Source organism: Anomaloglossus baeobatrachus, chromosome 4 (genome assembly GCF_048569485.1).
Source record: "Anomaloglossus baeobatrachus isolate aAnoBae1 chromosome 4, aAnoBae1.hap1, whole genome shotgun sequence".
NCBI lineage: Eukaryota > Metazoa > Chordata > Amphibia > Anura > Aromobatidae > Anomaloglossus > Anomaloglossus baeobatrachus.
Genome location: NC_134356.1, coordinates 39,413,879 through 39,427,842, shown reverse-complemented (window position 1 = coordinate 39,427,842; position 13,964 = coordinate 39,413,879). Strand labels below are relative to the sequence as shown.

At 47.4% G+C, this 13,964-nt stretch overlaps 1 protein-coding gene across 1 annotated transcript in view; it reads right to left on the bottom strand.

The window, feature by feature from the left end:
- The window catches only part of CRACR2A (calcium release activated channel regulator 2A), a 145,602-nt gene extending 132,221 nt beyond the window's left edge, over window positions 1-13,381 (bottom strand). The window contains exon 1 of the mRNA XM_075342196.1: window positions 13,242-13,381. The gene's annotated coding sequence lies outside the window, so the exon portion shown is untranslated. The remainder of the gene's footprint in view (window positions 1-13,241) is intronic.
- Window positions 13,382-13,964: the final 583 nt, after the last annotated feature.

Below are 13,964 nucleotides of genomic sequence, written 5' to 3'. Positions count from 1 at the left end.
GTACTAATTTAAGCTGTGCATTGTGTCTTGGAACACACAGTGGAAATCCTGTGCTACCTACCTTGATCTTGTATCTTGGCGCACACCCTCTGATCCTGTGCTGCATGCCCTGATCTTGGACCATCTGACTACGCCTCTACTTCACTCTCCTATATCTCGTACCTGCGCCTTTAACCCACCGGTCAGTTTCTGCAGTACTGGGGACTGACCTGGAGTGGTACCTGGTGTCTACCAGCAGCCAAGGCTATCTTCACCATCAGAGGCTCTAGAGAAGACCCTGTAAACACTTAGTTATACCCTTCCAGGGTAAACCCAGCCTCCGGGGCAGAATGTCCGAGATATTGATTAAATTCTTACTTTCAAAGGGGGTGTACTCATTTATGCTGAGCATTGTATCTTGACGTACACAGTGGCGATCCTGTGCTGCCTGCCCTGATCTTGGCCGATCTGACTATGCCTCTATCTCGCCCTCATGAAACTTGTTACCGTGCTGTTGACCCTCCGGTCAGCTGCTGCAGTATCGGGGGACTGCCCTGGAGAGGTACCTGGTGTCTACCGGCATCCCAATTCTTACTTTTAAAGGGGGTATAGTCATTTATGCTGAGCATTGTATATGGATGGATGGATGGATGGATGGATGGAACAACTTGGATTATTTTTTTATTTTAACCCAGAACATATTAGATAGATGAAAGGAATTACTAAATAGAAATCATCTAAATGAAGCATCTGCAGCCGGTGAATGCAGCGTCGTTGCCTCTGCGCTTTCCGCCGTCATTAAGATCAGTAATTGGCGGCGGGTACAGCGGCTTTTTTTGCTAAATGCCGGGAAATGGCGTCCACAATTCCACAAACACTTCAGCTATTTCTCCTAATCCCACGGCCTGAGAACATAAAGCCACCTCTGCACACAGCAGAAAATGACGGGCGGTCAATATTGACCTAAGATCGCTCTTATTTTATATAACAGGAAAGTAAATGCGACTCCGCCCGTCTTATCTTATTACGGCTGTTATATACTCCGACATCCGAGGTCACAGAAAAGCACCTCAATAGGTCCATAAGATGGACCCCTATGGACTTGTTTCGCCCGGGGACCAGGGGTACTCAGATCCGGGCCACAGAGTCACTTCTGTGGGTATCACGGCAGCGTGACCCGGTCTGTGATCCCAGGCTCCACAGTAAAAGGGGTTTTGTTAGGGGAGATTGTCCGTGACGCCACCCACGGTTGTGGTGATGGTGGAACACCACCGCTGCTCTAGAAGGGGATCCCGGGAGCGATGACAGGGAGCAGCGTAGTTGTTATGTCCCCTCCGTGGGTAGGGGGGTTGGTTGTCCCGGGGCCCGATGATGGGGTAAGCAGGGAGCAGGGCGCAGTGCTGCAGTGCGGTGCCCGAGGGCACGGGTGTACTCACAAGAAAGTCACACAGAGTCACTGGTGAACTAAGAATTGCCGGTGTCCGCGGCCTCCAGTACGGGGGTGTTAGAGTCCCACACACGGTGCAGCAGCCCTTGTTGTTTCCTTCCCTGCAGTCAAGTGCCTTTTCCTCCTCTCTCTTCCTCTTTCTCCTCAGCCGGGAACGGGGAATCTACTCCCCTGTAGTGATCCGGGTACCCAGGTACCGAGGGGCCACCGCCCGGCTCCGGCTACCTGTTCTGGCCCCTTCCTCACTACGGCCTGCCCCGGCCCTTTTGGAGAACCCTTCACTCCCAGCCGGGAGCTACACTCCAGACCTCTGTCCTGTCTGCACTCCTCACACTTTCTGCTCCAGCCCCTCCCCTCTCCTCTGCTTTTCCCTTACACTGGGGGCTGTGCTTTGTCATGCTGCACCGGTGTGAGATCATGTTACCAAGGAGGATTAACTCTTTATGTGACACCCTGGCTGTACCAGGGCGTCACACACCCCCTTGGTAAAACACGGCCCGTCCTCGGGCCGGCTAGGCACCGACATTTTATTAAACTGGAAAAGATAAAACATCAAACATTTTCAATCCTCCCAAAACGGGATGCACATCACTTTAACATTGCAGTAACAGTCCAACACTTTTAATAATAACAGGGTAACGGTTCCTTCAGTCACCCACCCAAACAACCTAGCCTTGGTGCTGCCCCTAAAACCCAGGGAGCACCCCTTGACCCCAGTCCAGGAACAGCCCCAAATTGGTCAACGGGACCGGTACTTCGCTGCCGTTGCGGCCGGGCGGACTGCCGGAGCCGTCGTCATCTCCGTTGCGGCCGGGCGGACTGCCGGGGCCGGTGGCAGGGTGGTGACAAAGGTGAGGCCTGGGGACCCCAGGTCTGGGTCCTCCCCAACAGGCGCTGCGGGCTCCGCTACCGGTAACAGGGGTAACGGCTCGGTGCATCGCTGCGGCGGCCTCTTCCAGGAACCAAATGCTGGCAGAGTCCTGGCGTCCCTGCTTCCACAGTCCTTGTCACATAAGCTGCGGTTCCTTTCTACTGCTCCCCCTTGGTACTCGGGAGCAGTCCTTCCAGCAACTTTTAAACTTTCTCTTTCGCTTCCGGTCCTCCGGAGCTTCACTTCCGCCCGCGTTCTCGGGGGGGCGGAGCCTCTTTTTCACGCCCAATGCTTGGGGAAGAAGGTGCTGGGCGGGAGATTTTCGCGCCCAAAATGGCGACAAAGATGGTGACTTTAAGATTTTTGCAGCGGATCACCGCTGACAGTCCAGAATAAGGCGCACTTCCTCCAGATAACTGGATGGGTTCGATCCTGTTCGTGACGCCAAATGTTTCGCCCGGGGACCAGGGGTACTCAGATCCGGGCCACAGAGTCACTTCTGTGGGTATCACGGCAGCGTGACCCGGTCTGTGATCCCAGGCTCCACAGTAAAAGGGGTTTTGTTAGGGGAGATTGTCCGTGACGCCACCCACGGTTGTGGTGATGGTGGAACACCACCGCTGCTCTAGAAGGGGATCCCGGGAGCGATGACAGGGAGCAGCGTAGTTGTTATGTCCCCTCCGTGGGTAGGGGGGTTGGTTGTCCCGGGGCCCGATGATGGGGTAAGCAGGGAGCAGGGCGCAGTGCTGCAGTGCGGTGCCCGAGGGCACGGGTGTACTCACAAGAAAGTCACACAGAGTCACTGGTGAACTAAGAATTGCCGGTGTCCGCGGCCTCCGGTACGGGGGTGTTAGAGTCCCACACACGGTGCAGCAGCCCTTGTTGTTTCCTTCCCTGCAGTCAAGTGCCTTTTCCTCCTCTCTCTTCCTCTTTCTCCTCAGCCGGGAACGGGGAATCTACTCCCCTGTAGTGATCCGGGTACCCAGGTACCGAGGGGCCACCGCCCGGCTCCGGCTACCTGTTCTGGCCCCTTCCTCACTACGGCCTGCCCCGGCCCTTTTGGAGAACCCTTCACTCCCAGCCGGGAGCTACACTCCAGACCTCTGTCCCGTCTGCACTCCTCACACTTTCTGCTCCAGCCCCTCCCCTCTCCTCTGCTTTTCCCTTACACTGGGGGCTGTGCTTTGTCATGCTGCACCGGTGTGAGATCATGTTACCAAGGAGGATTAACTCTTTATGTGACACCCTGGCTGTACCAGGGCGTCACAGACTCATTCTGCAGGCATCATTAGAATAACAGACCATACGTACACCTGATGTTAACTTTACACGAGAAATGGCTGATAACAGAGAAAAATAGATTGTACTCAGTTCCAGAGCATAGACTTAAAGGGTTGTGCAGGATTAGAAAAAAAATGGTCTTCCTCCAAACATCTACAGATTGTAAATATGATATTCTACTGAAGTGCTGCAATGCCACATGCAACCTGCTTACCGGGGAGGCGCTGTTTGTAGAAGAGGGCAGTCATTTATCTAGCTGTGGACATCACCCTTCTCCACTTCCCACTGTGGCCAAGTTTGGATGTTGTACTTTTGTTTTTTACCCCCTTCTAAATTTTTTAATTTTCCATCAGAATAGTCATATCCAGACTCCTTTTTGCAAGACGAGTTTTAATCTTTAATTCAAATTGAATATTATAGGTGTGCCTTAGGCTGGCCAATATGATTACTGCACAGGTGTGCCTTAGGCTGGCCAGTATGATTATTGCCAGGTGTACCTTAGGTTGGCCAGCATGATTGTTGCACAGGTGTGCCTTAGGCTGACCAGTATGATTATTGCACAGGTGTACCTTAGGTTGGCCAGCATAATTGTTGCACAGGTGTACCTTAGGCTTTCCAGCATGATTACTGCACAGGTGCGCCTTAAGCGGGCCAACATGATTATTGCACAGGTGTGCCTTAAGCTGGCCAACATGATTATTGCACAGGTGTGCCTTAAGCTGGCCAACATGATTATTGCACAGGTGTGCCTTAAGCTGGCCAACATGATTATTGCACAGGTGTGCCTTATGCTGGCCAACATGATTATTGCACAGCTGTGCCTTAGGATTCCCAACATGATTATTGCACAGGTGCGCCTTAGGCTGGCCACAGTAAAATGCCACTCTAAAATGTGCAGTTTTATCACACACGGCACAATGCCACAGATGTTGCCAGTTTTGAGGGAGCGTGCAGGCGTCATGCTGACTGCAGGAATGTCCTCCTGTCGCCCGTAAATTGAATGTTCATATCTTCACAATAAGTCATCTCCAAAGGTGTTTCAGAGAATTTGGCAGAACATCCTATGGCTTCACAACCACAGACCACGAGTGACCGCACCAGCCCAGGACCTCCACATCCGGCATCTTCACTTCCAAGATTGTCTGAGACCGGCCCCGGGGACAGCGGCTGCAACAATCCGTGCACAAACTGTCAGGGAGGCTCATCTGCTGCTCGTCATCCTCATCGGGGGTCTCCACCTGACTGTTCGTTATCGTAACTGACTTGAGTGGGGAAATGCTCACATTCAATGGCATCTGGCACTTTGGAGAGGTGTCTCTTCATGGATGAATCCTGGGTTTCAGGGGAAAAGTATTCTACTTGCGGAGACTGACAAACCAATCTGCCTGTCAATGGTGAGGAGTCTTATAGCTGCACTGCTCCTTTGGGAAATAATCAAATTGTCTCTTCAGGGAGGAAGGAGACAAACTGTAGCGCCAACTAATGGAAGTAGCAATCCTAAAAGTCAAAAGTGACCCTCCAACGAGCCTTGTCATATGACCAAGGATTTATATGCCAGATCAGAACCTCAATTTGCAGACATGGTGTTTCGGGATGATTGTCCCTCGTCAGTGCAAAGTATGAGATCTGAGTGCAAAGTATGAAGTCTGATCTCGTTGAATGAGAAGCTCTGCTGGGGTCTCAGTGGAAAAGTATTCTCCTTGCGGAGACTGACAAACCAATGTGCCTGTCAATGGTGAGGAGTCTTATAGCTGTAATGCTCCTCTGGGAAATATTCAAATTGTCTCTTCAGGGAGGAAGAAGACGAACTCTAGCGCCACCTAATGGAAGTAGCAATCCTAAAAGTCAAAAGTGACCCTCCAACGAGCCTTGTCATATGACCAAGGATTTATGCCAGATCAGAACCTCAATTTGCAGACATGGTGTTTCAGGATGATTGTCCCTCGTCAGTGCAAAGTATGAGGTCTGAGTGCAAAGTATGAGGTCTGATCTCGCATGGGACTTAAATATGAGTGTCTGAGCAAAGGGTCTGAATACTTATGACCATGTGATATTTCAGATTTTCTTGTTTAATACTTTTAATGAGGAAAAAAATTAACTTTTTTGAATTTACCAAATGGCTGCAATGAAACAAAGAGTGAAAAATGTAAAGGGGTCTGAATATTTTCCGTACTCACTGTATTTCCAGGAGGAATAACAGAGGAACAATACTAGCAAAATCTTCGAAATAACAGAATTTATATTTTTATGCTGAAGACGCGTCACATCAGGAAGGAGGAGGGTGAAGAATGGATACGGCACGTGCGGACAGTATATAACCGTAATATATAACCGTAATTAGACGTGACGTGTAATTATCACACTTGTGTACATTGGTTACTCCGGATTCCGCGCCGCTGAGCTCAGCGTTCCTTCTGGCACCGGTGGCATAGTTATAGTCACTGGTTACTATGTCACCTTTTTATGGGCACAAGGTGATATCATAAATAACATTTTCAGGAGACATAATGGAGATTTTTTTTAAACTAAGGCTGACCAAAAGATGGATGTCGTTGGCTGGATACACACACAGTATATTGAAATTTTGGGATTGGGGCGTAATGACAAGATCAAACTGCGACCGGGCCCGGCAGGGTTAGGGGCCCGGTGCCCGCCCTGCAGAGAAGCAGCCGGCTTCTCTCTGTGAGAGAGGAGCTGCACTGTTCAGTGGCAAACCATGCAGGGAGTATGGGGCCCGTGAGTCAGGGGGGCCTGGTGCCAGTGGCAGCCCCGGGTCCTCCTCGTCCGTCATTGCACACAGTAATGATGAAGGATGGAGCTGAACATAATTATCCTGTACCCTGAGTGTCGATGCCATTATCCCATACCCCGAGCGTCGGTGTGCAGTTGGGGTGGGCCCAAGTCTAAACTTTGCACCAGGGCCCCATCAACCTCTAGTTACGCCACAGTGTGGGTGGGTTCATTGCCTCTGGGCAATTCAGAATAGATTAGTGAAACTTTTCTGCTCCCTGTACTTTCCGCCAACTCTCATATGAAAGATAACATGAAAAATGATTTCAAAATGATGTTATCTTACTTCAAAAGATCCCTCCATGCCGACGGCTGGGTGCCACACTCCTATGTACCTTACTGTCACTGCTTGTCATCAAGTGTAATCTGACTCTAGCAGCAGAGAATAGGAAAGAGGGGTGTGCACACTAATTTGAGGGTGAGGTGCTAGTGAATGGGAGGATCCCTTTAGTATACATATAGAAGTACACTGCACACTCAATGAAGTGAATAATTATTCATTTTATTGAGAATTCAAAAAAAACCATGCAAAGGAAAATAAACTAAAGGACAGAAAATTGCTCTGACGTTGCGGCCACAGGCCTTGTTCACAGAGTCTGCTGTCACTAATAGTTCTGTATTCCAGAACGGCTCGTTCTATACAGCCAAGGCACGTGAGCGCCGGCGTCCACACAGGCTCGGAGAATATATCCTAGGCGTTCCTGATACCCCATTCATACCATATATGCAATCTCTCTACTAATATATTGATACAGCATTCTCCCTGGAATACAGAACTATTAGTGACAGCAGACTCTGAACAAGGCCTGTGGCCGCAACGTCAGAGCAATTTTCTGTCCTTTAGTTTATTTTCCTTTGCATGGTTTTTTTGAATTCTCAATAAAATTAATAATTATTCATTTCATTGAGTGTGCAGTGTACTTCTAGCAGCAGAGAAGACAGATTACAGGAAGTGGAGGCGGGTCTTTGTCTCTCTACAGGAAGTGGGGGCGGGTCTTTACTCTCTACAGGAAGTGGGGGCGGGTCTTTACTCTCTACAGGAAGTGGGGGCGGGTCTTTACTCTCTACAGGAAGTGGGGGCGGGTCTTTACTCTCTACAGGAAGTGGGGGCGGGTCTTTGTCTCTCTACAGGAAGTGGGGGCGGGTCTTTGCCTCTCTACAGGAAGTGGGGACGAGTCTTTGTCTCTCTACAGGAAGTAGGGATGAGTCTTCACCTCTACTGGAAGTGGGGGTGGTTCTTTGTCTCTACAGGAAGTGGCGATGGGTCTTTGTCTCTCTACAGGAAGTGGGGGCGGGTCTTTGTCTCTCTACAGGAGTGGAGACGGGCCTTTGCCTCTCTACTGGAAGTGGGGACGAGTCTTTGTCTCTCTACAGGAAGTGGCGATGGGTCTTTGTCTCTCTACAGGAAGTGGGGGCGGGTCTTTGTCTCTCTACAGGAAGTGGGGGCGGGTCTGTCTCTACAGGAAGTGGGGGCGGGTCTTTGTCTCTCTACAGGAAGTGGGGGTAGGTATTTGTCTCTCTACAGGAAGTTGGGGTGTTTTCCCTCTACAGGAAGTGAGGGTGGGGCTTTTCTCTTTACAGGAATTCGGGGGGTATTTTCTCACTAAAGGAAGTGGGGACTGGTCTTTTTTCTCTACAGGAATTGTGGCATTTCTTTTCTCTATATAGAAAGTAGAGGTGGGGTTTTACTCGCTACAGGAAGCGTGGGAGGGTATTTTCTCTCTAGAGGAAGTGTGTATGGGGCTTTGTCTCTATATAGGAAGCATGCATGGGTCTCTCTCTAAAGGGAGGGAGGGTCTTTTCTCTCTACAGGAAATGTGCGTGAGTCTATCTCTACAGGAAGTAGAAGAGGGTCTTTTCTCTTTACAGGAAGTGTGGTGGGTCTTTACTCTCTACAGGAAGTGGGTGTGAGTCTTTTCTTTCTACAGGAAGTGGGTCTTTACAGGAAGTGAGGGGGGTCTTTACCCTCTTCAAAAAGTGGGGCGGGGCTTTGACTCTACAGGAAGTGAGGGTGGATGTTTACTCTCTACAGAAAGAGGGACTCGTCTTTTTCACACTACAGGAAATGGGCGCGGGTCTATACTCTCTACAGGAAGTGGGGAGTAGTCTCTTTGTCTCTCTACATGAAGTATCCGTGGGTCTTTCTCTACAGGAAGTAGGAGTAGGTCTTTTCTTTCTGCAGGAAGTCAAGGCGCGTCATTTCTCTCTACAGGAAGTGGAGGCGGGTCATTTCTCTCTACAGGAAGTGGAGGCGGGTCATTTCTCTCTACAAGAAGTGAGGGCAGGTCTTTTTGCTCTACAGGAAGTGAGGGCAGGTCTTTTCTCTCTACAGGAAGTGAGGAGGGTCTTTTCTCTCTACAGGAAGTGAGGAGGGTCTTTTCTCTCTACATGGCGTTGGGAGGGTCTTCTCTCTCTACAGGAAGTGAGGAGGGTATTTTCTCTCTACATGGCGTTGGGAGGGTCTTCTCTCTCTACAGGAAGTGAGGAGGGTATTTTCTCTCTACAGGAAGTTGGGAGGGTCTTCTTTCTCTACAGGAAGTGGGGAGGGTCTTTTTTTCTCTTATAGGAAGTAGGGGTGAGACTTTGTCTATACAGAAAGTGAAGAAGTGTTTGTCTCTTTAAATGAAGTTGGGGGGGGGATCTTTTCTCTTTATAGGAAGTGAGGTAAGGTCTTTGTTTCCTTACAAGAAATGAGTATGGATCCTACTCTCTCTACAGGAAGTGAGGACAGGTCTTTGCCTGTCTTTAGGAAATGAGGGCAGGTTTTTGTTTCTCTACAGGAAGTGGAGCTGAGTCTTTTCTCTTTGCTCCTACTCTCTTGTCACACAGCTCACTTCTCCGTTAAATTTGTTAGCCATCAACCAGGATAGGCAAGCCATTGGGCAAAGGCGGAAGCAACGAATGGGGATGGTGGTTCCAGGACCAATAGTGCTGGCAGAATACTAATAAAGGAAAACTACTATAACAAACAAAAAAAATGTATGGGAAGTTGCAACAAATGAGAATCGGGAAAGTTTCTATCCCAATAAGACTGGTATGTACATCAAAGCAGTTTTTACTGGGGTGTCCATGCTTCGTTACGGGGGTTTGGTAAAGAAAAGGTACACTTTTATAATATTTCACTAAACTGAATGCAAATTAAAAGTTATAATTTGTACATTTAGTAAATGCGGCTGCCATTTGTGATTTATGCACAGCTCTAATCTGCAAACAGTTTTGTCATTTTCTTTTATACTCCTGTATTATATAAATTACACGGCACAGCACGGTTTGTCATTGTGATGAATTTTCCTGCATTGTTCCTCCTCTCCAATGATATATACCAAAAAAAATTACAGCCTCAAATACTATTTTTTTTTCTTTGATCTTAACTGATCACATCTCAGTCCTCTCTATTTATAAAGTTACATTTTTTGTTGCCTGAAGTCACCACTAGAGGGAGCTCACGCCATATATTTTATAATGTACAGACAGTATGCGGATATCTCATTAGCTCCCTCTAGTGGTGACAGTAGACATTCATAACTTTATTATTTTAACTCTACCTATACAGGATATTTGGAGCTTGTTTCAGCAAATTTGCTGCAAATGTTGGACATAGTCGTAAAAAAATGAAAATGGTGTTGAAAGAGGACGTTAACGTTAAAGAATATGGACATTTTTTTTAAATCCAAGTATTTTTGGCTTTCTTGTTGTTTCTTTATGCACATTGGTGACTGCCGAATTAATAAACTAAGAATCCATCAGTGAGGTTGTATCGACTGGAGAGTTTGTATCACTTTTATATGTCTTTTACTAAACGCCTGTGCTGATTTATGGCCACAGACCTCAAAGGAGAACGGGATTTTCATGTTTTATATGTAAATAAAATAAATAAATCTTTATTTTTATATAGCGCTAACATTTTCCGCAGCGCTTTCTGCCTAAAGAGATGAGAAATAGACAGATAAAAACATTTCTTCCATTAGAATGAGCTCACTGACAGATCCTCAGTTAGCTCATTCCGTAATTTAAATGACTAGAGGTTACGGAATAAAAGAAAATATGAATTCCAAATATTTACCTTAAAAACATCTATGTATATAAATAACTAGCTGTACTACCAGGCTTCGCCCGGGTTAATAACTGCTGTTAACAAAATAGAATGTATTAACAAAAATGTATTCTGCACACAAACACCACAAAACAAATAGATAGAAATGTAATTATAATGTCTGTCTCCCCCTCTGTATATATCTCTCTGTCTCTCTATCTTTGTCTGTCTGTCTCTTTCCCTGTCTTGTCTCTGACTGTCTATGTCTCTTTCTCCATCTGTCTCAATCTCTTTCCCTGTCTGTCTATCTCTGTCACTTTCCCTGTTTGTCTCTTTACCTGTCTCTTTCCCTCTCTTTCCCTGTCTCTTTCCCTCTGTCTGTCTCTTTGTCTGTCTCTTACCCTGTCTGTCTCTTTCCCTCTCTTTCCCTGTCTGCCTCTTTCCCTGTCAGCCTGTCTCTTTGTCTGTATCTGTCTCTATGTGTCTGTCTCTATGTGTCCGTCTCTTTGTGTCCGTCTCTTTGTGTCCGTCTCTTTGTGTCCGTCTCTTTGTGTCCGTCTCTTTGTGTCCGTCTCTTTGTGTCCGTCTCTTTGTGTCCGTCTCTTTGTGTCCGTCTCTTACCCTGTCTATGTCTGCCTCTTTCCCTGCCTGTGTCTGTCTCTTTCCCTGGCTGCATTGTGACACGCCAACATTTCATATAAGGGCGTGGCTGCGCATTCTTCTGAAGTTCTGGATGCACTGTGGCTCCGAGCTCCATTCGCTTTAATGGAGGCAGGTTTTTTGGCGAATAACTGTAAAGAGTGGGGTTAACATTTCCCCTCAAAACATAGCCTATGACGCTCTCGGGGTCCAGACGTGTGAGTGTGCAAAATTTTGTGGCTGCAGCTGCGACGGTGCGGATGCCAATCCCGGACATACACACACACATACACACACATTCAGCTTTATATATTAGATGTATCCACAGATATATACAGAATATCACACGGCACATATATGTCATTAATCCACTTGTATAGTCAACAGTCAGGCAGAAATTGCTGTACATCACTTTGAAGGATCTGCATGTGTTTCCTTTAAATTGCTGGGATCCTTTAATGACTCATTAACCATAATCTGCTATTTTTTTTTTTAGAGCGCTGGCCCTTTAAAGGAAGTGGTTCTGGAAGCTGAAGAGCAGGTTTTTAAAGTAGCGTACCTGTGCCTGCATGTAATGTATGCGCTACAGGCGAGACGATTATCGGCAGACGGCAGCGCCGGACTGGAGAAACCAACACCGCACCGAGATCCAAAGAGGAAGAAAACTTTATATATCCCCCAGAAGAAACACCAGAATCCCCCAAAACAGGTTTACTTTCAGAAGAGACGCTCACGTATTATTGTTCCCATGCACACAACTCGGACCGTCCCTATAGTGTATCATTTGGGACATTTTACATCTGTCCTATCACAATACATAGTGCCCCCCATACATTATTATAACATGATAGGTGTATTATGAGGTTCTGCAGCAGCTGAGGTGTGTAATGTGAGGTTCTGCAGCAGCTGAGGTGTGTATAATGAGGTTCTGTAGCAGCTGAGGTGTTTATAATGAGGTTCTGCAGCAGCTGAGGTGTGTATAATGAGGTTCTGCAGCAGCTGAGGTGTGTATAATGAGGTTCTTTAGCAGCTAAGGTGTGTATAATGACGTTCTGCAGCAGCTGAGGGGTGTATAATGAGGTTCTGTAGCAGCTGAGGTGTGTATAATGAGGTTCTGCAGCAGCTGAGGTTTGTATTATGAGGTTCTGCCGCAGCTGAGGTGTGCATAATGAGGTTCTGCAGCAGCCGAGGTGTGTATAATCATGTTCTGCAGCAGCTGAGGTGTGTATTATGATGTACTACAGCAGATGAGGTGTATAATATGAGGTTCTGTAGCAGCTGAGTTTAATATTAGGATGTTCTGCAGCAGCTGAGGTGTATTATGATGTTCTGCAGCAGCTGAGGTGTGTACAATGAGGTTGTACAGAAGCTGATGTTTGTATTATGATGTTCTGCAGCAGCTGAGGTGAATATTGTACTATCCTGCAGCAGCTCATGTGTGTATTATGAAATTTCACTGTAGCTGAGATGTGTATAATGAGGTTCTGCAACAGCTGAAGTCTGTAAAAAGAGGTTTTGCAGCAGCTTAAATGTGTATTAAAATGTTCTGCAACAGCTGAGATTTGTGGTATAACGTTCTGAAGCAGCTAAGGTGTATTATGATGTTCTGCAGCAGCTGAGGTGTGTATAATAATGTTCTGCAGCAGCTGAGGTGTGTATAATAATGTTCTGCAGCAGCTGAGGTGTGTACTATAATGTTCTGCAGCAGCTGAGGTGTGTACTATAATGTTCTGCAGCAGCTGAGGTATGTCGGGATAGAGACTGTATAATATACATTGCAGTGGATAAATCTCTCATCATATACAGAGAGAGGGAACACTACATGTCAATCATCAATTGCCACAAAATATTGAACTTCCTGCAAAAGATCTGACAGATTGTGCCAGCAGAAAGCTATAAGTGGCGCCTCACTGAAGACTCACTTATCTATTTTTAATTACCATATGTGATGCGATATCCGAATGCTGAAGCATTAGTGTAGGGGGTGTGTATTATTTTGCAAATCTCATTATTCTCACTCCTGACCAAGTCAGAAAATGGTTGGTCCATTGATGGAGAACATGAGGTATTTGGGACATCAGTTTCCACCATGAACAGCTGTGTGTTGGCGCCTACTGTCAAGATTCGACCCATCAGCCGGTACCAGAGGAAAAGACGCATCTGGTAAATTTACACTATTTGCCAAAAGTTCTGTTACTCACTTTTACCACACAAGTGCAGGAGGCTCAGGGTCTCCAGACGTCCATCCCTACTTGGAAATCGAGAAGAAGCGTGGTGGAGTCTCTCATATGTCCATATGTGTCAGCGCCAGAGGGATTCCTCTTCTTCACCTGCAGCCACAGAGTCTCAGAGTTTTGTCTCTAGTGTAAAAAGTTGTGGGAGGATTAAATCAGGCATTGTGAAAGTAGTGAGGACAGCCTACCCCGGGGAGGGACCGGCAGACTTAAGAAACCTGCCTGAGAAGGATAGCTCTGTAGCAGAAGGAAGGTTTACGGGAAGGCTTCATGTGGGGCTGCTTTAAGGATTATGTTTGGAAAATTGGCAAAGTCTCAAAACAGAGTTAAGCACAGTGCCGCAAAACAGAGGCAGCCATACTGCCGCAAAACAGAGCCTGCTGCAAAACAGAGGCAGCCATAGTGCCGCAAAACAGAGCCTGCTGCAAAACAGAGCCTACTGCAGTGCCCCAAAACAGAGGCAGCCATAGTGCCACAAAACAGAGCCTGCTGCAAAACAGAGCCTACTGCAGTGCCCCAAAACAGAGGCAGCCGCAGTGCCCCAAAACAGAGGCAACCACAGTGCCCCAAAACAGAGGCAACCACAGTGCCCCAAAACAGAGGCAGCCGCAGTGCCCCAAAACAGAGGCAACCACAGTGCCCCAAAACAGAGGCAACCACAGTGCCCCAAAACAGAGGCAACCACAGTGC